The sequence below is a fragment of the Ursus americanus genome, chromosome 30 (genome assembly GCF_024610735.1).
Source record: "Ursus americanus isolate L20-20 chromosome 30, mUrsAme1.1.p, whole genome shotgun sequence".
NCBI lineage: Eukaryota > Metazoa > Chordata > Mammalia > Carnivora > Ursidae > Ursus > Ursus americanus.
The window spans coordinates 27,874,016-27,899,390 of NC_142156.1; the positions used below are offsets into that span (position 1 = coordinate 27,874,016).

General features: G+C 41.7%; 1 protein-coding gene across 5 annotated transcripts in view; it reads left to right on the plus strand.

Annotated features, from left to right (window-relative positions):
* Positions 1–25,375, plus strand: part of LDLRAD4 (low density lipoprotein receptor class A domain containing 4) — a 417,333-nt gene that overhangs the window by 182,722 nt on the left and 209,236 nt on the right. For 2 of the 5 annotated variants that reach the window (XM_087857498.1, XM_045815222.2), the window contains one exon: positions 20,148–20,235. The exons of the other annotated variants lie outside the window; for them this stretch is intronic. The gene's annotated coding sequence lies outside the window, so the exon portion shown is untranslated. Of the gene's footprint in view, positions 1–20,147; positions 20,236–25,375 lie in introns of those variants that run through there. 5 annotated transcript variants of the gene reach the window in all.

The window sequence follows — 25,375 nt, forward strand, 5'->3', positions numbered from 1 at the left end:
ATATGTGTTAGATTAGAAGAGATAGAGTAATGGGAAAATGGATCCCAGCTCACTGGGATCGCCTCATGGAAGAGTGAGTGGAGGCAGCGAGGCCAAGTGCAGGGGTCCTCGTGCCCAGGAGGGTGCTTTGGGACCAGATAGTGTGCTCTTCCTTTCCTCCTGGGTCCAGAGGAGGATTCATTGGGGAGCAGAGTGATTGTGGAATGGAAATGAAGCCCGTTTCTGGTTCAGAGAGAGAGGAAGGACATGATCGAGACTTTAAGCAGGTTCTGGGAGTAACTAACGATTCCAGAAGTAGAACTGATACTCCCCAACATCCAGCTGAAAGTTTGGGAGCTCTTTTGGCAGACTGCAGTAAGGGCTGGAACAGGAGAAGGAATTTGGTGTGGGTGCCCTGTGTGTTATACCAGCCTAAGCTATCCTTGGCTAGACCTTAAAGCTTGCAGAGGGTTGCCTCTGCAAACTCACATGTGTGTGCCTTGTTTCTGGGTCCTGGCATTCAACCCCACCCTTGCCGTCTGCTTCCTTGGAGGGTTACTCAGGTTCTCTTGGCAAAAGTCCGGCATTACTTGGATCTGAGTTCTGGGGACCGCCAAAGTCCACTCCTTGGTTCAGAATAGATAAGGAGAGTTTCCATGTGGCCACGCTTGCTGGAAACAATACATCAGTCCATTCGTGTCTGGAGACAGGAACTGGGCCAGCTCTGCTGCTTTGCTCCTGCCCTCCACACTGGTCCCCACTCCTCTTAGCCCTCATAGATTCTAGTTTGAGGTTGAAAGGGCCTTGCTAGGGGTGATTGTATTTTAATAGAAGATTTTGTGCTAATTGTCATTAGTGGGAATTCAGTAACGTGACAACATGGGGTATGAAGTTCAGACAGTGTGGGGCGGGGGGGTGGTGGAGTAGTTTTTTGTTTAGTGTTTTTTTTTTTTAATATTTGCATTATATTTGAAATATTTTCAAATGATATTTGTGGAAAGAAAGGCATGTGTGCATGTTGTATAGCCAGTAATTATAATGTGGAGACTTCTTTTGTTTCTGTTTCCTTCCCAACATCCATGCCTTTGTGGGAGCTGTCCTGGCCCCTGCTTGATTCTAGTGAGCTTTCAGTCACAGGACTCCAGAGACAAGCTAAGCTGAAACAATCAGGTTTTCTCTTCTAGGAGCTTCAACTGTGAGCAGAGACACACAGGAGTAGGAGGCAGATAGAATGGACTGATCTCATGGCAGCTCCTAACATAGTCAACACAGGAGTTCCCACAATATATATCACCTCACTGCTCCACTTCCTGCCTTTCCTAGGCCTGGTTATTCACCATGTTGCTCAGCAGCCTTACGATAAATTTACTCACTCTGCTTCCTCGCTTTTATGCTTTAGTTAGCAAGAGTTTGGTACTGTTGCTTACAGCTAAAAAAATAGTGATGTGTGTATCATCAAGCTTCTCAAGGTATTTTTTTTCTCATAATACTTTGAAGATTTAAATATGTATATAGATCATTTAACTACAAAGAGGATAATGAACTTGGTGGATGAAAAGGTTTGTTATGGAAAACATTATTGTGTTTCCTAGCGCAGACGTGATGGTGGGAGAATGAGGCACAGGGTGGAGTTGTCATTGTACCAGAAATTGTCTCTAACTCTTCTAGCACCAGCCCCAACTTGAACCTAATCTTGGTAAGTTTTCTCCATCAGTGCAACATTTTAGACTCTGCACCCACCTAGAAGTTGTAGAAGTGGAAGTCTCCATAGGGCCAAATTAGCAGAGCCCAAAGGGGATACCTTTCTCCTGTTTCTCTTTACCGCAAGCCCTTACAGTGAGAAATAATATAATGCATATAGACAACATTTATTTTAATTCTCCCCATCTCTTCCCCCCGCAATATATAGAATATGTAGAACGTCAGTTAACATCTCTGAACAATTTATTTGTTGTAAAAATGAAGAAGTTGAACTAGGTCGATTTTTTTCCTTCTTTGTATTTAAGCTAAAAACCCCCACAACAACAGGGGTTCCTGGGTGGCTCAGTCGGTTAAGCACATGCTCCCTCTCTCAAAAAATCAATCTTTTTTTAAAGTTTTTTTTTTTTTAAAGATTATTTATTTATTTGAGAGAAAGGGGGTGGGCAGGAGCAGGAGGGAGGAACAGGGGGAGAGGGAGAAGCAGACCCCCCGCTGAGCAGGGAGCCTGCCGCAGGGCTGGGTCCCAGGACCCTGGGATCATGACCCAAGCTGAGGGCAGATGCTTAACTGACTGAACCACCCAGATGCCCCACAAAAAATAAAACTTTTTTTTTTTAAAAATCAAGAGTTCATCCATTTCACCCCCACCTCTGACAACCACCGGTTTGTTTTCTACATCTATGAACTGGGTGGGGTTTTTGGTTTTTGTTTTACGATTCCACCTACAAGAGAGATCATACAGTATTTGTCTGTGTCTGACTTACTTAGCACGATGCCCTTGAGGTCCATTTGTGTTGTCACAAATGGCAGGTTCCATTCTTTTCTATGGCTTATCTTCCTGTGTGTGTATGTATGTTTTAGAATTTCTTTATCCATTCACCCGTCAGTGGGTGCTTAGGTTGTTTCCATATCTTACCTGTTGTAAATAATGCTGCTGTGAACATGATCCGGGGCATCTTCTCAAATTAGTGGTTTTGTTTTCTTCGCATAAAGACCCAGGCATGGAATTGCTGGGTCACAGTGGTAGTTCTGTTTTTAATTTTTTGTGGGACCTTCATAATGTTTTCTATAGTAACTGCACCAGTTTACATTCCCACCAACAGCGCATAAGGGATCCTTTTTCACGTCCTCACCAGCAACTTGTTATTTTTGTCTTTTTGATAATAGCTGTTCTAACAGATATGAGGTGGTATCTCATTGGGGCTTTTATTTGCATTTCTCTGGTGATCGGTCCTATAGAACATCTTTTTTACGTGTGTGTTGGCCATCTGGAAGTCTTTGGGAAAATGTTTATAAAGATGTTTGGCCCATTTTTAAAGAGGATTGTTTATTCTTTGCTACTGAGTTGTATGAGTTCTTTATATATTTTGGATATTAGCCCCTCGGCAGATATATGATTTGCAAATACTTTTTACCATTCAGTAGGTTACTTTTTCATTTTGTTGGTGGTTTCCTTTGCTGTACAGGAACTTTTTAGTTCAGAGTAGTTCCACTTATGTATTTTTGCTTTTGTTGCTTTAACTTTTGGTGTCAGGTTCAAAAAACCATCACCACGACCTGTGTCAGGGAGCTTCCTGCCTATGTTTTCTTACAGTCTTATGGTTTCAGGTCTTACATTCAAGTCTTTAATCCATTTTGAATCAATTTTTGTTCATGGTATGAGATAGTGGTCCAGTTTCATTTTTTTGCAAGTGTATGTCCGGTTTTCTCAACACTGTTTATTATAGAAATTGTCTTTTCCCCCACTGTATATTCTTGGCTCCTTTGTTGTATATTGATTGACCATGTTAATGTTCTATATTAATTGACCATACTCGGGTTTATTCCTAGACTCCCTATTCTGTCCCATTGATCTGTGTTTCTGTTTTTATGCCAATACCATACTGTATTAGTTACTAAAGCTTTATAATATAGTTTGAAATCAGGATGCATAATGCCTCTAGCTTTGTTCTTCTTTCTCCAAGTTGTTTTGGCTATTTAGTGTGTCTTTTTTTTTTTTTTTTTTACAGATTTTTTAAATTTATTTATTCGACAGGATAGAGACAGCCAGCGAGAGAGGGAACACAAGCAGGGGAAGTGGGAGAGGAAGAAGCAGGCTCATAGCGGAGGAGCCTGATGTGGGGCTCGATCCCGGAACGCCGGGATCACGCCCTGAGCCGAAGGCAGACGCTTAACCGCTGTGCCACCCAGGCGCCCCTAGTGTGTCTGATCTATCTATAAGATTGGTCCTGTTAACTCTCATAAGGCTAGGATGTAAAGACCACCAGTGGAGATGGTGGGTAGATTCATGACCTCCTTTTAAGGGGTCTCATTCTAAGAACTTACTGGACCCCTATGGAGGAAAGAGCTCTTTTCACCCCCTTTCCAACCATAATATATACACCCCATTCATGAACCTTTTCCCAGAGGTGTCTAAAACTTCGTTAGCCAAATCAGTGATATTCTAAGTAGCAATCATCTTAAGACACTGTGCATGTTTTGCAGTAGAGACATAGAGAACGGTGGTGTGCTTAAGCACGTGTGGTCTGAGATTCAGACTACCTGGGTCCAAACCCTTGCTCTGCCATAGCAGGTTTTTTGTGGCATTGGGTGAGTAACTTAATCTCTCTGTGCCTTACTTTCCTCATCTATCACCTGAGAATAACGGGAATAGTATATACTTAAGAGGGTTGTTGGGAAGATACTTGAATTTATGCAGGTATGGCTTTTTTGCAACAAGCAATTGTTAGGCATAGACTCACCTTGTTCACGCAGCTTAGTCCCCAGATGAATTTTTCCTGCCTCTGCACGTCTCAGCCCACCGTCAGCAGGTCCATATGTGGGCCCATGGGGTGTGAGGACATTTCCAGAGGAGCCATTCCAAAGGGTTTTGAATGATTACAACAGTATTGGAATTAATGGGTTAAACTCACGTGGATATATGCTTTCCTAGTTCATTTGTCAATCAACAATAAGAAAAAAAGCCTCCAATTCTTCGATACCCCTTGTAATTTGAACTTAATATTCCCTTGTGACTAGTTGTTCCCAGTGCATTCACTGAAGATTAATTTCCCACTACATAACGAATGTTTATTATATATTTGTCATTTAAATACAAATTTTTTTGCTATATTTTATAATAAGGCAGAAATGTAATTTAAACATACATAGTGCTAAACGGGTTAGACTCTGTATCTTTTTTGTTGATCTTCCTCCTTTTTGTCTTGCTAGATGTGAAGAATACTTCTGGGCCTGGAGAGCCAGTCAGCACTGGTTGTCTTATTCACTTTCATTGATTTTTGTGCCAGGCACTGGGCTAGATGCTGGGAATATAAGGATGAAAGGACTTATAAAACAAAAGAACATTTCATTTAATAAAAACACTATACAATTGACTTGGATGGCAGGCTTCTTCAGGACAGCATGCCCATGTCATATGTATTTGTAGTTATTTTTTAATGTGGAATAAAAGAGGGAAGCATACAAGACTTGGAGATTTTATTTCCACATGTTAAAAAAGTGCCATAAGGGTGTTTTACATGTCTGTGTCCCCTTTAAGATCCTGGGAGCCTTCAGAAATTTCCATTTCCAGCAGGAATTTGGAGTTGGGTCCAAGTCCAGAGGGTTGAGGGTCGGGCTGCATCCCTCAGGAAGCTCAGACTTGGTACTCAGCACTCGGTGTGGAGCCCAGACTGCCTGGCACCAGGCAAGTCCTATTTGTGTAGCCCAATTCACAGGTGAGCAGACAAAACTCTTAAAAATGGCAACAGGGATGGAGACCCTTTAAGATGGTGAAAAGAGTATTTATGATAGGAGCCCATGGCTGGAAATGAACCAGGGTAATAACAAATCCAGCTGTGTTCACATGTATTTTTATAAGTTGATCAGGATTGAGAGCATATGTGTGGCAGCAAATCTTTCTTCTCTCTTACATCCTTTAAAAACACTGACCAGGAGGAGGCCTAATTTTTGCCTTAAGGATGACTGAGGAATGGATGTGGTTTATTTATAGGTCCTGAGGCCTCCTCTTAGATTTATTCATTTGGCACATATTTATTGAGCACTTGCTATATGCTAGGAACTGTAGTAGGTACTGGGGTTATAGGGTGAACAAGACAGAGAGAGGCCCTGCATTCAAGGAATTTACAAATTGGCTGGGAGACAAATCATATAGAAGTAAGCAAACACATCGCACGTGATGTAATGATCACTGGGTATTATATAAGAGTCACTGACCTCTACCTCTGAAACTGTAATACATTATATGTTAATTAATTGAATTTAAATAAAAAAATTTAAAAAAGAATAAAAATTAAAAAAAAAAGAAAATAAAGTGGGGAAGAAGATAAGACAGTGAGAGGGAATGACCATTCCCGATAGAATGGTCAGGGAAGGCCTCCCTAAGGAAGAGGAAGGGAGAGAGCACGTGGAGATGCAGCAGGAGTTCTGGGCAGAGGGCGCAGCAAGGGCAGAGGGCTTGGGTTCACAACAGAGTGGGTGTTCGATGAACGGCAAGGTGGTTGTTTGGGTGGTCACATGCCCTGCAATGGGCTGGGCAGATGGGTGGTTCCTGTGCTTTTGTTTTAATTTGTTTTGATTCTCACTGTTCTCTGCAAAGGGAGGGAGAATCTGGGTGAGTATCTGTAAATTTTAGCTAGCACTGTTTGCTATATATTTAGTACATTATGTCTTATTTTGAATCACTGCTTCTTAAAAAATTGTCTATCTCCCAAACACCGAGTCCACTAGGAGAGTCCTATATTCAAGGTCAGTTCTTGGACTTCGGTTTCTTTATTTCTTGGCAGTTTCTAAGCACAGTGCTCAGACGTGTTGATACAAGTGTGAGAGAAACAACTGCAGGTGGTGACTGAGCAAATTCTCATTGTTAGTCACCGAGAAATGTGGAACAGAACAGCAAGTCTAGTGGGAGGAAAGATGCGCCATATAATGAGCTCCTCACGTCTGGGGAGAGCCTGTGGTTCTTTCCAGCAGAGGCTGAGGGACGTGAAAGACATGACAGACATTTTGCATCTTAGCACCCCCAGTTTTGCCCCCTCAGATGCAGACTGCAGTCATTTGGGGCCAGACATGTGGAGAATGGGATCTGTTTTCAGCCCTGGTTCTCATTTTCTAAACTGGGCTCCCCTCAGCCAACACCAAGGCTATTTCTCCTTATGCATCCTTTCAAAATGCCACCTTCTAGCAGGTAATATCATCACCAGTTCATGTTGGAATTTATTTTTCTTAGATTTCTGGACTGACTTCATTAGCACAGTTTCCAAGGTGGTTTGTCCTTAAGCAGGGCAAGTACATAATAAAATAGTGATGGGAATCAGTACCAATGGCACTTGGCCAAATCACTTTTTAATCCTGCCATACTTTGTCTCTTCTCACTTAAAATGAGAACATCTGATGCACTTTTCATGATATTTTCAGCATTAAATACCGCCTTTTAAAAAGATATGCACCAAAAATACCGCATGTCCTTCTCTTCCAACTCTTCTCTTGAGGCTTTCAGCTCTTGGTTCCTCTTTGCTTGTAACTACATGAGTTTCCTTGTTTGTTCGAAGAAGTCAGGCACAGCCTATTGCCCTTTCTTCAAAACCAACTCCTGCTCTTGTTACAGGACCTTGCTACGGTGACCTGAATTCATATTTTCATTATAAACATCCCGTTTTCAGAAACTCATTGCTTAGCAATGATTGTTGCCCAATAGCTAAATCTTGAATTGTGAGATTTTTTTTTTTTATCTCCAGTAACTTGAATAATTTTTATAATCCAGATAATGTTTCCAAAACATGTTTTTGGTATTGGAGGGATTTTTTTTTTTATTAAAAAGAAACTTGTGAAAAGTTTTGAAGTCTCTTAGATTTTAAAAAAGTGAAAAACATTGTAACTTTTAGGATCCCAAATCTAGGTACATTTTTGTAAATAAAAGTGATAAAAGTTCTAACTCATGTAAGTATTCCTAACACTTTGCAGACATTTTTATAGCTTCTAGGTCAGTGCTGTTTGTAGACAGAAGTGAGTAAACATATATTGAATAAATGAGACACCAGATATTTGTAATGATTGGGTAGCTCTCCCATAATTTGAATTCCTAATTGGTGATCCTAAAGAATGTTGTTGAATGAATAAAAGTCAACAGGTGGGAACTGCGTAATGGCTGTATCTTAAGGAATTTGTCAAGAACTTGGGTGAAGGTGATAAAAAGCATTCTTATCAAATTTTCAAGTGACAGGAGACTAGAAGGAATTGCTCAGTCCTTGGCTGACATAATCAAAATTTAGAAAGATAGCAATTTTAAAATATCATGACGAACCAATCCCGGAATAATACATGGTTAAATAATAATGGTACATCCTTTTGATGAATTACTGTGTAGCTATTACAAAGGATTTTTGAGAAGAGCATTTCATGTCTTAGAGAAATGCTTATGATATATTTTTAAGTGAAAAAAAAGTAGGTCATAAAATAACATGAAGGTGATGATCTTTTTTTTATACTCAGGAGCAGACGGTATATTTCGATCTACACCGAAATGTTAATGGTGGCTACTTAAGCGTGGTAGCATTAGATAGATTTTTTTACTTTCTTGTACTTATCTGTACTTCCAAATTCTCTCTCTCTTTTTTTTTTTTTAGGTGAAAATCAAAATGTTTTATAAATAATGGATCAATAATGACTCTTACCTTTTTGGTAAAAAAAAAAACTGGTCGGTTGTACATGTCCAGTATAGCTTAATATTATTACTTTATGATACCATGATTATTAAAAGAGTACATATGGGGCGCCTGGGTGGCGCAGTCGTTAAGCGTCTGCCTTCGGCTCAGGGCGTGATCCCGGCGTTCCGGGATCGAGTCCCACATCGGGCTCCACCGCTGGGAGCCTGCTTCTTCCTCTCCCTCTCCCCTGCTGTGTTCCCTCTCTCGTTGGCTGTCTCTCTGTCACATAAATAAATAAAATCTTTAAAAAAATAAATAAATAAAAGAGTACATATGAGAATGGATACTAAAACTCTCACTGTTGGCTTTGGAAACAAATGACAGTGAGGTGAATGTAGGCAGTTCTTCCCATTCCATAGTTGTGCGACCCTGGTTCGTTACTTAACCTCTCTGGGCCTCAGTTTCTCTGTGAAATCAGAATTAAAATGATCTCTGAGACCCCCTTCTGATGGTGAACTGTGTGATTTGATGATTCTGTACACCTGCATCCTGACCTCATTTAGTTGTCTCTCCTTGGGAGGGGGGTGTCTCACTGCCTTGTAGAAATCTCCTGGACTATGTCTTTATGGGGCCCAAAGTGTAAACAAACAATTCAAATTGGGCCTAATCTATTTTACATCTAAAAGAGAGGGTGTGGGAGTCTGCGGCCTTAAGAGCAGGCTTTTTCTGTTGTTTGTAAATCCCAGGATGATGGGAGTTGCAAGGACAAGGAAGAGAATATTTGGGTGACAGAGAGTAAGATGGTCTACAGGCACCCTGCCCCCACCAGGCTAGAGACAGCTCTGGGTTTTTTTTGTTTGTTGCTATTTTGTTTGTCCTTATAGAGGAAAAAAATCTCTTCTATTTTCCTTGTCTACACATAACACCCACACCTTTGGCCACCAAATGTGTGGAGCTTTCCCGTACCAAGCAGCTCTGTGACACCAGCTGGATAATCTTACAATTTAACGCGATTCTGACCGTCTACCTGGAGTCAGCATCAGATCCCACAGGGTAAGGGCTCAGGCCCACATGACCTCCTGCATCAGAGGTCAGTTGCAAGTCTAGATTTTCTGACTGGCTATAAATTAGAGATTCCTGTGACCCCTCCTAGATTGCATTAATTTGCTAGAACAGCTCCCAGAACTCAGAGAAACATTTTACTTATTAGATGCTAGTTTGTTTTAAAGGCTATAGCTCAGGAACCGCCAGATGGAAGAGATGCTCAGGGCAAGGTGTGTGGGAAGGGGTGGAGCACCATGCTCTCCAGGAGAGCCACTCTCCCAGCACCTCCTTGTGTTCACCAACCTGGAAGCTCTCCAAACCCTGTCCTTTTGGGTTATTTGGAGGCTTCATTGCGTAGGCATGATTGATTGAATCATTGGCAATTAAGTCGATCTCAAGCCCCTCTCCTTTCCCCAAAGATTGAGAGGTGGGGCTGAAAGTTCCACCCCCTTAATCACAATTGGCCACCCCTGGAAACCAGCCCCTGTTTTTAGTGGTTTCCAAAAGTCACCTCATTAACTTAAACTCAGATGTGGTTGAAAGGGGCTTGTGAATAACAAAAGACATCTTGGGGGCACCCGGGTGGCGCAGTCCTTAAGCGTCTGCCTTTGGCTCAGGGCGTGATCCCGGCGTTCTGGGATCGAGCCCCATATCGGGCTCCTCCGCTGGGAGCCTGCTTCTTCCTCTCCCACTCCCCCTGCTTGTGTTCCCTCTCTTGCTGGCTGTCTCTGTCAAATAAATAAATAAAATCTTTAAAAAAAAAAAAAGACATCTTATGGCTCTCTTATCGTTTAGGAAATTCCAAGAGTTTTAGGAGCTCTGTGCCGAAAATAGGGACTAAGATCGAATATGTATTTCTTATTATAAACCACAGTATCACAGTCCCACCACCTACCCCCATGGTTAATGTAGTCTGGAAAATGACTTTTACTTCTCCTTTTAAGTATATTTTACTGAAAGGCCAACTGATTTCAAGTTCTGCTGTTTCTTGATTAATGTCCTGTAGGGTTGACAGGTGCCTTAGAGACTGGAATTCTTTCTTGAGGATCTCTGATAATGTAGTTTTACATCCTGAACTGGAGCCCTCCATTCGGGGGTGTGTGCTGTTCACAAGCCACCCTTTCCTACGGGGGCTTTGCTGTCACATTGCTCTGTGTTCTGTTTCTGGTCCTCTCTAAAGCACATGTGCACATGAGACTTCCAAATCCAGATGTCTGAAGGCACAGAGTGCAGTGATAGGTGACCTCAACTTGGGCTATATGCTTAAAAATGCAGCCCGAGATTATATTAATCTTTTTGGCAACCCTCCCACCCTGGCATGGCCTACTTACTTTGAGTGTCCTCCGTGCCAGTCATTGTGCTTGTCACAATGTGAATTGAGAGATATGCTGAGTTACTGACCATGAAAACTCCTCTCATTGTTTTCATGGGAACTGTTGCTAGGCAAGATTTTCTCCCAAAGTAATATTTTTTGTTGTTGTTTTAAATTTATGTTTTAGATTTTTAAAAAAGTAATTATACAAATTTAGGACTTATTTTAATATCCATTTCAGTCGTCTGTGACATTTCAGAAACACATGCAAAGAACAGAAATCAGAAATCTAATATGTAGGTTATACAAGTAATGGGAAAAAAATGTAGTGCGAGAGAAACCTAATGAAGATATATTGGTATAAAGTAGGTGTGACTTTAGTGCCCCTCTTTCTTGAGGGCTGTTCTGTTCCCTGATGCAGTGTGACCCCCTGGGGAAATGGCTTGGTTATCTTAACTATAGCTTCAAATTTGTCTTTTGATGAACAGGCGGTAATAATTGTTAATGATAGTAAGAAATACAGTGTTATTAGCTGCATTTTGTTATCTGTGAACCATGGGTCAGACACTGTAGTGAGCACTTCATGCGTGGCCTCTTGTTTAATCTTCACAACGACTTTAAGAAGTAGGTATTAAACCTGTTTTCTACAAAACAGGCCGAGGCTTACAGAGACAATGCAGCACAGCTTATTGATGGCACAGTTGGAATTTGTACCCAAGCCCATTGCCTTAACTAGTATATGTGATCTTCCTGAAGTACCATGTTGAGAATGGAAGCTATAAACTAGCGAGTTTGTCGCTGCCTCTTCAAAGACAGCACTATCGCCAATAATGTGATCTCTGCCACCCGTCTTTTTTCTATATGTCAGTACCATGGGCACAAGAATTATTTTGAATGAAAAAAAAATGTTGAGATATTGATATGTGGGTGTGTGAGCATTTTCACCATTCAGAATTTTTACTGTTGAATTGTTTGAGCATGCGTGGGCTCTCTGCCCCTCACTGACCTGGAGGGTGTGTGATGGTGCTGGGAGTGTGCGTGAGCACCGAGGGGCTCCTGGACCCTTTCCTCGAAAGCAGATGGTTCTTCCCTAATTTCCCTTTTTTTGTTTTGGACTAGTAAAGTTTTTGTGAAGATTCTTACTGTACGTCTTCCAACACACCAATGTCACATGTCTTTATGGAGACTGATGTGGTCGCCTCTAGTTTTGCAGCATATTTCATTCTGGGGTCTAACAGAGCTACACACCATGACAGCTGCCCCTCATCAGAGTGGTGTGCCCACGACTTGTAGACAGATCTGCCCCGGATTCTTACTAACCAGCCCTCCTGACTGATAACACCTGGCCAATTTCCAACTCCAAGTGACCTGGCAACTTCCAGCTGGTAAGACTCACATGTCCCAGTTGGGAAGGTGGTGCTTCAGGTACTAAGGGCTAGGTTTTGCAAGTTACTTGGCTTTCCCGAATGACAGTGACCTGTAAACAAGAAGCTGTGGGTCCATCTTTATTGGGAAGTGACATGAGCCATGCCACCTAGGCTTTTGTTATTGTTACAGAGAAGATGAAGGATCTGGCATCACGTAGGACCAAGTCAGGATTATATAGTAAGGAGGACACTTTGTCCTCTTTGTCCATCCATGTCATGGACCACACGATAATTACGCTTACTGGGGGACGTGCTTCCCTGTTATGCTAAACCTGTCTGCTCCAGAATTTCCATTCATGCTTAATCATTCTGCTTGCCTCTGCAAAGGGAAATTGGAGTGGAGCTGGGGCAGACTCCAGGACCTGATGGACTGGAACACAGAGCCAAGTGCATAGCACACAATTTCGCATGGCACAAGGGCTGACTCACACCTGGCAGCATATTACCTCTGCTTGCCCGTGGGACCTTAGTATAGCAGTCCCAGCACTCACTGGGTGAGAGGACATACAGAGAGATAGATGGCCAGGGGCCTCTGCATGCTCACAGTGTATGTACTCCAGAGGCCCTACCTGTCTGTGAGGTGAAAGGTGACTGTCAGGGTGCTCAGGATCGGGTGGTGTGGCAGTTGAAGGTGGATTTGAATCCTTGACCTTTGGAGCCCAGACACTGATTCAGCAGTAAAATAAAATGACTGTTTATTAATGGCAATTTAAGGCCAGGACTGTTGGCCTCTGCCCTTTCATATGTCCCATAAATTTAACATGGTCTGACATACTGTGGGACAGAATAATAAACAAGGCACGTGGTGGTATGGATTTTAAGATTTTTTTTCTGATTGTTTTTTTCTTTGCAGTGTTTTGGACAATCTGAGAATGAGAGAGAGAGAAGAACTTGGTAGATTTTTCTTATGATTGTTTCAAATGCACATATTATTGTTCATTACTCCTTGACGTCACCTGCTTACTGGGGTGCTTCACTCATAAAGGTCAATCTGTGATTATACAGCTTCTCTAATTTCATTTCTTATCAGAGGCATACAAAAAGTATTGCTTATAGGAAAATGCCATTTCCCTTCATTATAACAATGGATTGAGGGTGGTGTAACTATCTTGAATATTTCTTGCCCCGTGTTTGTAGAACTACAGTGCTGAGGCCTTCCATTAACACTGTGGTTAGATGTAAAGACGAACAAGAGAAGGGTCTCCCGTCTAGTCACTTTTATTACCCGACTCTTCTGATCTGTACCAAGATTGCCCAAGGGAGGAACTCTGCCAGTGCTTTCTGTCCAAGGTTTTGACCTCCATTAGTGGAGATGGCTGTTCAGAGCTCAGAGAACCACCTCCTGGCCAAATGATAGGAATGCAGCTAGCCACTGTCCAAAAACGGTACCCTGGGTTATTGACAGGAGTGGGCTGCCTGTCTGTACCTCACAGACCTTTCTGTCACACCCCTTACAATACTTTCTAATGACATATTTATATGGGTTTTTTTTTCCCCTCGTGTTTGTCTCCCCAAGTCCCTGAAGCTTCTAGTGTCTACTTCCAGCACCTAGGACAAAATAGGTGCTCAATAAATAACAAATAAGTGAACTTCTCTGGAGGTAACTTGGCAGTGCATATGACAACATACAGCCATTAAAATGATGCAGGGGAGGCATGTTTTATAACATGAGAAGTATTGAAGAGACCCTAAGTAGGTAGTCAGTTTGAAGCATATTACCCTCCCCCACCCCCATTGTGACATCTCCAGCATTGGAGATCTCCACATCTTAAAATTGCTTGTGTTTTCTTTTTCTTTCTTATTGACATAAAATAGTGTCTTACAATTACTGTCCCCTTTGATTCAATTAAATATAGCCTATTAAAAGAAATAGAGTAGGTAAACTGTGAGCCCATTTTTGTAAAAAAGATAATGCATACAAATTAAAGAATGGTCAATAGAAAGGGCACACCTTATTAATAGTGCTCTCTTTTGGTTCGTGAGGTCAGGATGCGTTGTCTTCTTTTCTCTCTTCTTTTCCTTTTTCTCTTGTTTCCAGTTTGTCTAGGTTTTCTAAATTTTGTACTGTGAATATGAATTACCTTTTTGAGTGATGGAAATTAGCTTAAAATCACTCTACAGAAAGTGATGATTATATTTGTTTTAGTGTGCACAGAGTAAAGATGTCTGAGCACACTGAGTTCAGAGGAGTTGTGAGATTGTGCCTATGTGTCATAGCCTCACCCTAATCCCCCAAATAGGTTCGCCCTTGATGAGCTCGATTCTGCCTGTTTCCAGCTTTACCTATGTTACATGAAATAATTACACCATTTTCTCTCCCCAGGGAAGTAACTGGGCCACCTTCCTAATGTAGGCAACACATGCCTCCTGGTAGTGAGTGATTGGGTAGAGCCCGGGAGGGGAAAGCTGTTGCCTCCACTCCCCTGCAAAGGGAAAGGTGTGTGAGGTCCCCCTGGGGATGCTGTGTAAAATGCTTTTAATTGCCCTCTAGGGGATCTGTCCTTGACTGTAGATAATTCTACACCATACCATTTGTGGTTATCTTGGCTATGGCTTATTAAATGACCTTGCATCTTATTTATTACTGGTACATATAGGAAGGCTTTAAACTACTGATAGGTGAAACTGTTAACCTATTATATCTTATGTGGAACTTATATTCTTAGAACTGTATCTGCAACCTGTATTTCATCATTTAGTACTAGGATATATGCAAGTTTTCCATTACATATTGCAATATGAACATCCCCTAGACTAATTCTTGCATTAGATGTAGTTCACAAGAATAAAAAGTGTTATGGGATGGAAGAGAAGGGACAACTCTTCCCTATGGAAGAATTCCAGTTATTACATGTAGATGAAATGAGGAAAATAGAAATTTCTCATTAGAATACCATAATAATAATTTCTGTAGGTAATAGGTGCTGAAATTACTCAGTGAAAGTTAAGAAGAAACAGGATATTTGAATAGTCTGAAAGTATCGCCCCCCCAAGATAAATATTTATTAATTACAAAGAAAAAATAATAACTTTACAGTTAGAGAAAACTGGCAGACATCAAGCGCTTAAGGTTTAATATCAGCAGTAATAAACATATTCTCATTTTGTATCCCTGGATAGGATGCTATGAGAGGGGAGGATCACCTCTGTGGTACTCTTCCCTGCATGCATAATCTTAGTCTAATCATGATAAGAAATGATACAAACCCAAGTCAAAGAACATTCTAACAAATACCTGACCGATACTTTTCAAAAGTGTCAAGGCCCTGAAAGACAAGGAGAGATTGAGGACCTGTCACAGATGGAGGAGGCTAAAAAGATGGGACAAGTAAATGAAACCTGGGCTCCTATATAAGATCCTGGAAGAAAAAAAAGACACTAATGAGGAAAATTGGCAAAATATGAAAAATGTCTGTAGTTAATGTATTATACCAGTGTTGCTTTCTTAATTTTGATAAATGTCGTATAGTTGTCAGATTATAACACTAAGGGAAGTGGGGTTAAAGGTATACAGGAACTCTGAAGTATTTTCGCATCTCTTCTGTAAGTCTAAAATTATCTCAAAGTAAGAAGCTAAAAAAATTCGTTATGGATATTTATGCCCATTACATGAACATACAACTTTGCTAATGTTTATTGTCTTGCTTGATCATCTGCATTAGTGGGTGGAAACAGCCTATACGGAGTCCAGAATTACAGATATTGGTTTACACGGGACTTTAAAATACAGTGTATGTAAATTTTTTCCCCTCTTCAAATTTGTCTTGTGATTAACCTAACAGAATATGAGGTGAGACCAGAGAGGTTGGATGCCTAAAACAATTCATAAAATTGATAACGCATTTTATGGGAAACTAAAAGTTCTGTTTCTAAAAGGATAGCTTGATTTTGGTGATGATTTTTTGGCTAGTGGGAAGCAGAGATTCAGAACAAACAAGAGGATGAATTTGTTGTTGTTGTTGTTGTTGTTGTTGTTGTTGTTGTTGTTAGGATGGATTTTGAGTACAGCAGCTGCCCATTGCACTTGGAGGTCTACGAGGCACACAGCTGCCATAGAAGGTGGTAGTGAGTTATAAGCAAATCTACATAGATTCTTAATGAGGAGAATCATCTTTTTTAGTCCCGGTATCTCATAGTTTTGCCACAGTAGGTGCTCAATAAATGTTTGAACAAAGCTTTTGCTGTAAACTAATATGTTACTACTTCATTAGTATCCTCCTGTAGTCACAATGGCCTCATATAAAAGAGTGGGTAGTTCAGTTACTGTTGTAAGCCAGTGAGTAGAGTTTTTTTGTTGCAATTGGCATGATAAGACTCAACCCAGAAGTTTACACTGAATTCTTAAGTTGATGTTTGCTCAGGGTAGCTCCCTAACTCTTTACTTCATAGCAGTTAGCTCAGGGATACGACTTTGCCTGTTATTGCACTGTTGGCCTCTTCTGTGTGCTCATCTTCCACACTGGCCTTGTCACACTACCTGCTCTTCTGCAGAGCATGGCATATCCTTAACCATCGGCCTCTGTTTGTTGTTTACTGTCAAGCATCCTCACCTTACTTCTCTCTCTGAGAAATTCGTATTTATCTTTGGAACTCAGGTCAGCAGGTGTTTCCTCTGTGAACTCTACCCTGATCACAGGACTCCATAGTTCTTTAGTATAACATTTATCATGGTGTTTCTATTTTAATGAATTGAACTCATTCATTCATTTACTCATTTATTCATCTGATATCGATCACCTTTTATGGGCCGATACTTGGGGAACTAGAGAGACAGCAGTAAAAGCACAGACAGGGTTCCTGACTTTATGGGCCTCCATTTTAGCAGGGCAGGAGGACATAGCTAATTAAGTAATTATGGTTGTGAGTAAATGATCTGTGTACCTATTTCCATGGCTAGATTATGAGTTCTTTGAGGGCGTGGATTTTGTCTCCCTTATTTTCATAGCCCTAGTGTGTAGAATAGCAATCTGGCAGCTAGTAGGTGCTCAATAAATGTAGAAATGAACTGAGCACTTAATGTGCGTATTTGCACGTGATTATATGGCTAATCATTTTACTCTCAGCATCCTCCCGAATTTTTATTTATCGTCTATGAACTGAGCTAATCAAAGGAAGACTTACTGATTTCTGTCTTTGATGTACTGGAAGTCCTGCTGCTTTCTTCTTATACATGGTGAGGGTGACATATGTGACAGGATTCATGCAATACAAACCAGCAGGATGGGCTCTTCTTGACCTTTCTATCTCATACTACTATCTCCAGGTCAAGCCCAGGAGGGTGCACTGGGTTCTTGGAACTAAGGTCACATGACTGTACCCTGACTGCTAGTGAGGCTGGAACCCAAGGCTTTATATGTATTTGCATTTTCTGTTGTGAAGGTGCTCCAATTCCCCCAGGACATAAAATAAGGAGCTCCCTAAAAAAAAGTTTCAGTGCCGGTCAGGAAAACAGAATTGTAAATGTATACTAGTCGCTGAAATGCAATTGGTTGATTGTTCATAAATTCCAGCTATTTGTGTTTAAGCTGATAGAAAATTTGGACAGAGTCAATGAATGCTTCTGCAGGAGTTTGTATCACAGTATATTTTAAATGTGTATCAAGTTGTTTGTAAACTGCATTTTTCTTTTTAACCCTATCTCCAGTGTGATCAGGTTTGTGACTGGGGGCTTGTAGTTTTCCCAGAACCGTATCTTTTACAGAAAACAGCATGGTGGAATGTGATTTGGGAAAAGGGATTGAGTCTCCGCTTGAGTACAGAAATTCCATCTTTAGAAATCAGGGAGTTCTAGTCAATCGTTTAGTCAGGTCAACAAAATTTACTGGATGTCCAGTGTCCATTGTGGTTGCTGCATAACTTGCATTACTAAGTTTTTCTAAGACATTTTATATCTTCTTTCCATGAAAGAATACAGTTGGCACATGAAATCATTGGGGAAAACAAGAATTACAAAAGTGTTAGCATTTCTAGCCAAACCCAGGGTTTATGGTAGTTAAATAAATGGATGACATTTGCTCTGGTGGTATTCTGGACATATTTTCTCAAGCCATAAATGAACTATATCACCAGCTACACTATGATCACCTATACTTTGTTCTACAAATCCCTGTTAGAGGTCCACCTTGTGTCTAGTTTTGTGCTTGGCTCAAAGGAAATATATAAAGATGAACAAGTTGGAGAGCCTGCCCTTACGAAGCAGGTCTCCTGACTGAAGGGACAAACAGGTAGGCTTTGGAGCTACGCAGACTTGAGAAACTTTCATTCCTTCCATTTCTTGGAGTCTATTTCATCCTTGCAATATGGGGTTATTGATACCTACCTCAGTGGATTCATCAGGGCAGTGTATGTACAGTGCCTAGTTCAGTTCCTTGTACAGTCAGCATCACTATTGTCATTGTCACTTAGAGGCCGGAGGGTAGGCAGGAACTTGGATTTTACAGAGGGAAATCATGTTTCAGTTTTATAATTCTATGACTAATTGGAGAATATGATAAAATCACCCATTGACACGATGAACCATTTTTTACTTACTTTTGCATTTCTGTGTTTGCTGCAGCCTTAGCAGGAGGTCCATTAAACCAAAACGCTTCATTATCATTTTAGGTGAGGGACAGCAAATGAGGAGGCTGGCTTTTAGATAGCTGCTTGCACTGTCTTCAGCTTGAAGTGTTGGGGAGCTCAGTAGGAGGGAGCCCACAGGACCCTAAGCCCTTTGACAATATAGCCCTTCTGAGGGGGCTTCACTATTCGCCATGAAGTAAAATCCCTAAATACTGGGCTCATACCAAAAAAAAAAAAAAAAGTACAAAAATTCTTTGTGAAGCATACGTAAATAGTTCTTTGGAGATCGTCCTTAGTCCTGTTTTCACTCATGATTGTGGATAATTGAAATTCACCTGCAGTTCAAACTGGAGGTAATATATTTGGTGGCACCCTTGCATGGAAGTCTCTATACAATGAAGGGTCCTTAGTCCCGGAAGTGCTGATTTACTCCTCAGCTAAGAGATTATTCACATTTCTAGAACATACATAGTCTCTTATGACCTGAAAAACTATCATTTTTATTTATTCATTAAGATGGGTAATAGCCTAGAGGAATAACATTTCTCCAGATGATTATCATCCCCAGAAAGTGGGGTTTGTGTATGTCCATCCATCCTGTGGTATGCTTGGGTTGTTGGTAATACTGTTATGAAGAGCAGCAGGGGAGGTCCTGATGCTCTTCCGCTGAGGATGGGGTATGGGTGCTTTCTGCATCGAGGGAGGTGTGGTTGCAGGGCAGATGTGTCTCCTTCATGGTCAAGAATATCTGAAGGAGACGGCCATGGTCCCAGGGCTGTGAAGCACATTCTGCCTCATGAGGGAAGTGGATTTGTTTTTGAACAGCTGCAAGAGTTAATATGTGAGGTGGACGACACCCCCAGCTTACCAGAGGGGCAAACCTCACCCCCCAGGAATCTACTGTTTCATCTTTCCCACAGGATTCCAATTCTCCAAGGCTGTTGTCTGGAGAGAGGGACTTCTGGCTGCTTCATCAGTCAGCAGGGTGGGTGGGCAGGCTTGTCTGCCTAGACCCTGAATGGGTCCTTCCTGAAGCTGCATGTTAGTTCAACAGAAAGCCTTCCAGGATGGAAGGTTGAGTAGAGAGGACTACGTTTGGCTGCCGGCCTCATCTCCACAGTGCTTCGCCCACTGTGGAGATCTTTGGTAGGCTCTATTTTGGCTGTTAGTCACTTAGTGACTTGCAGGTCTGGGGGTTGAAGGGAGGGTCAACCAGATCTTCAGTAATGACATGGGACTGGTGGAGGGCTTTGAGTATTTGTGATAATGGAAGCTGCTGGGTTGAATGAAAGATAAAAGACAAGGATTCAGTGCAGGAGGGCAGCAGCCTAGGAAGCAGGGTCATGAACTAAGACAAGGAATACCATGGTTGTCCAGTAGGACATAATTAGGAAGTTAACGCTGAGAGTAGTTTAAAGTTAAGTTCAGTGCTAGAAAGGTCATCAAAAATCTTCTATTTAGTTTCCTCATTTTTTTCAGGTATGAAAAACCAAGGCCCAGAGTTTAAAGTCATGCAACCACTTTTTAGCAGAGCTGATACTGGAAACTGGAGTCCTAACCCCTAAGTGTGAGTCTCTACCCTGCCACACATTGGCTGTTCTGAACTGTGGCAAATCATCATCCTCGGTTTACTGTTGGTCAGGTGGGCCCAGTGGTGTCCAATAATACCTCTTATAAGTTTGTTGTGAAGCTTAAGGGGGACAATGCACAGGAAGCCCCTTGCCTAGTTATAAATGTGAGTGATCATGAATGATTGCCATGTGCACCAGCCAGAACACGAGGCAGCCCTGGGCCTCCTCAGGTTCTTGCATTTTTTTCAAGTTTTGTGAACGGGATCATCCCAGCACCATCACCTTTTGAAATTCTGGTTTTCGTTCCCAGTTTTCTTTCCAATAATAACAGTGACTTTGTCTTTAGTGGTTTGTGGTTCCACCTTCATTCACGGGACCATTATCTTACGTGATGCCTGAGGTCAGCAGGGCTCATTATCACACCCTGCTGTAGAGATAAATAATGAAAATAGACCTCATCTAAGAACCACTGTGTCAATTCTGTAGCGGCTTAGGGAAAGGTTGGTGTGTACTCAGATGTCTGTGTTTCTTGGTAAAATACCGGTGCCTATATCTAGTGGAATAAGAATTCATTCACTCACTTATTCAACAAAATTTTATTTTCTGTTTGTAAAAAAATGTAATTGCTATAGCAAAAAAGCTATACTGCATGTTATTGCTAAAAAAGTATGAACTGTACAAGATTGTAATAAAGGGTAAAAAACAAATTTGTTATACCAGAAGGTGTCATTAATAATCATAGCACACATTTACATGGTGCTGTCTATGCCACACACTATTCTTGGTGATTTCTATGTATGTTACTTGAGTTAAGTCACGTAGCCACCTTATGAGATAGATACTATTTCTGACTCATTTTTGTAGGTAAGTGACATGTGATAATGGAAGAGCACAGAGCACAGAGAGATTAAGTGACTTGTCCAACGTGGCCAAGCCCGGAAGTAGTAGAGTTGCCCATCAAATCCAGGTCCTCCGGCAGCAGTATCCACTCGGAACCACTCTGCTACACTGCCTCCGAAATCAACTGCTGCATTAGAAAGATGAGGGCGGATAATTGTGAATGAGAAATGGCTCATAGCGTGAGTTTCCACAGTTCACATCCTGGTGTGGTAGGGAAAGAGCAGGCCAACATCTGATCAAGATTTGGAAATTAGAAAAGTATTTTAAGAAATGGATTCACGGGGTGCCTGCCTGGCTCAGTCAGAAGAGCGCGTGACTCTTGATCTTGGGGCCGTAAGTTCAAGCCGCACATTGGGTGTAGAGATTCCTTAAATGAACAAATAAATAAAAACTTATTTAACTAGAACTTATAAAAGATAAATGTATTTGCATAAATTGATTCCTTCTAGCTCATGTTTACCCGCCGTAATTCACTAGCTTTGTGTGAAACTTCAAGGCAAAAGTAAGAGGCTGAGGACTACCAGTTTTTTCTACTTTTGAATGGTGGCCTGGATATATCTCCTAATTTGCAAATAGTGATTTGATGGTGTGATACATTTCAAAGCACTTGAATTTGTGCTCCCATTACAGTGGCCTGGATTGTGGCCTGTGTATGTCGGGAGTCCTTTTTGCTCAATTTATTGTAAGTAATTTTTTGTGTGTTTCCTTTTATCTACCTTTCTTACTATGTGTTTTACAACATGGCACATCGTGACAGTACCAGGCTATGTTGGTAGATAACATTCATCTACTGAGGAAGAGGGCCCTGGGAAATAAAAGGCTTTCCCAGTTCTGGGGCTCACCTCTTGTTTGAGTATTGTCCTAGGTAGTCCTGGAGGCTTGGCTTTCCAGGTGTTCACGAGTCCTGAGCCCGCACTGAGCCTTGAACACTTGCTTGTCCCCTGAGACCCTTAAGGGCTCATCCTGGCCTCCCTTGGTAGCGTCTTCTCCACTTAGCCTCTTTTCTTCCTCCCAGCCCAGCCCAGCCCTGGCCATTGTGGGCACTCAGTGCTGGAAGCAGGCTCCCTCATGCTCCCCTACTCCCGGGCACTGAGTCTATGCTGGAACCTCCACCCACGTCTGGATACTCACCTTTAGGAGCCCGCTTGGCGCCATCTTTATCGGGAGTCTCACCTGGTTCTGCCAACTCACAGCCCCTGTGCTCTTGTCTGAGTCGCCATCTGGGACATGGAGGCTTACACCATTAGACCTTGCCTGTGCCAGGCCTCTTTCAGATCATTCTTCCTGCCTGAAGGGCTTTTAAAACGGCATCTCCTATTGATGCCCTGAATCCCTTCTCATGTTTTCTTTGTCCCTCATCTCTTATGGGTTCTGGGTCTTTATTATTCCCTTGTGGGCGCTTGTCACTATGGACAGGCCTCAGGTCTAATATAGTCAACTTTTGAATAACCCGTACTTTTGTATGTTGCATGTTGATTTACCTAAACTGGCTTTGGGATGCCAGGTTCAAAGTTTTGAGCAGCAGCTAGTGAACAAACATTTTGAGATATGGCTGGCTGGCACTAATCTGCCAGACAGTAGTTTGGTTCCAAAAGCATACATACGTGGGCCAGGCCCTGTGCCAGAAATAGAGTGCTGACCTGTCACTCGTAGCTCCCACTTTTAGGGGGTTGTCCGTTCAGTCCTGCCACCTTTAGACTCTGAACAGTTGGGTTTCAAAACCAGACAATAGAAATTCTGTATAAATGAAAGCAAAGATTTTTTAATTCTATGGTGGCTTGATTGTATGACATAGAAAACTGCTTCAGGTACTTTTGTCACCAACAGTAAAAACTTACAGTAAATGCTTCAGTTGGAATGTATTTTACTAGCTTTGTAAATTACCTTAGGGCTATATTTATAGAATCATTAAGAGTTTAAAGGGGCCCCTTAAATTTGTCAGTTATACTTTGCTGCATTTTATTGGGGGAAATTATGTGCTGTAATGGTATTTGGAAATCCATGTAAGTTTTAGGACAAGGACCTCTGTATGTAGACATATAACACAGATTCATGTTCTCTGATGTTCATTCAGTCTTTTTATCCTTTTACAACATCTTGTACAATAGAAGGGATGATCCAAGTTGGAAAACAGCATGGAAGTCATTAAGACAGAGTTTTAGATTACGGCTTGGCCCAAACTTAGTTTCAGATATAATATTATATATCTGGGAATCTTTTAAGTTCTTTACATGAATCATATAATTTCATCCTTAAAATATCCCCATGAGTTGGCATGTGAACTGTGACCCAGAGAAGGTAAGTAACTTGCCCAAGATCAGCTAGGTAATCAATGGTTGCACCAGGATTTGAACCCAGGTGGTCAGATTCTGGTTCCACCATGTTATAGCTCCTCCTTTCTTTGGGCCTGAAATCTCTCATCTCTAAAATAAGGGAGTTGGATTACACAATTTCTAGTGTTTCTTCCAGCCCTAACATTCTCTGTTCTCAGCTGGTAGAAGACTGGACACACACTCCTGTGCACGTGTTCACACAGGCCCCACATAAACAGATGTCAGCTGAATGGTCTGGTTGAAATGCCTGCATAAATACTGTGCCTCATGCTTTGGATGAGGACAGAATCTTTATGCCATTCTGCATGCACCTTCAGAGGAGAAGCAACTGTTTGTCCCTTGCTCATTGGCGTCCACGCTTGTGATTTATAATGGAAAAAATGCCACAATATTGAGAACCTTTTTTAAAGAGGGGAGGTTCTTGAGACACAGCCTAGCAGAGCACAGAATGTCTTTTTAACACCTTAATTCTTCACAAATATAAAGACCATGGGTCTTAATTGAAGATAAATTTCACAAAGGCATATTTGAACTTCAATGTTTATTCTGCTAGACACATCTAAGTAAAATGTTGCTCGGGCTTTGGAACCCAAGTGCAGAGCTTCCTTGCATGGCTTATAGAACACAGCAGTCCCCATTCAGCCATGACTCATCACTTCCTGAGCTTTGCAGAGGGTAATGGCTGACTATGAAATACTTACTTTAGAATACTCTGGACAGCATAGAAAATGTTAGTTTTTGCTGGTGTTGGAAGGCACTTCAATCCTCTGTGTCCCAAATGTACAAGGAACTCAGTGTAGCCTGGCGGATGCTTAAGTTGGCAGGATGTTCTCATCCGAGCAGCCACTGAGTGTGGCAATAAGATGGGGTAGCTCCCCTCAGTCCCCTTCCTCCACATTATACAGAGAAAAACATACCAGGGTCACTGAGCAAAATAATCATTGAATATTTTAATAGCAGAGATTATCTTTCTGCATTTAGTACCACTAACTTTTTAAACTCTCTGTAGAATGGGATAGCTGTGCAGTATGGAATAGTCAAGTTGCCTTTCAGGCCCTTGCTGTCAGTAGACATATATAACACAGATTCATGTTCTTTGATGTTCATTCTGTTCTCAGAATGAACAACATGACTTTGCTAATAAATTAGCAAAGACAATTGGACCCTTTTGATTCAATGTAAAACCAGTGAATGATTGTGTGTACGTGTGTGTGTGGAGGCATGGTGTTTGTGGGCATGTGTTTCTGAGTCCATGTGTGAGGATACTTTTGTTTGTCTTGACACTTATTTCCAAATCATTTGTGTCCTGGGGAGAAGCAGTAAATAGGTGGGGAAGTCGTGTAGAATTTAGGAAGCCAGCCTGGGTTTTGCCCCACTCTCCTCCAGTCTGTAGATGCTGCGGCATGGTCACCATTGCCACAGGAGCCTCCTCTTCCTGCCCCTCCACCTCTGACCTACACACCATAGCTTGGTGTGGGCCTGGAGGCCCAGAGCCAAGGGCAGGGGAAAACGAGCATGTGAGGAACTGTTTTCTGGCTTTTCCCCAGGTGACCATCTGCTCAGTGAAGCTTCCTGAGCATCAACTTCTTCATCTAAGGTAATGAGCAAACAGCCTCTAATACAGGACCTGGCATACGTAGTTGTTGACCAAAGGCTAAGTGATGGAATAAATAACAGTGGAGATAAAGACAGTAAAAGTTAAGGGCATCTGATGTTTGATGACACTAAGGTTGGAAAGGTCATGACTGCTTTAGTTTTGGTTAGTCTGAGGGGGAGGTTGAAGAATAGGGAAGCTGACACTTGTCCAAGGCTGTGGAGGAACCAGTACATGTGTTCTACAGATAAAAGAAAACAGTGGATTAACTGTAAGAAATGCAGAAGAAAGAGTGAGTGTGAGCACCCA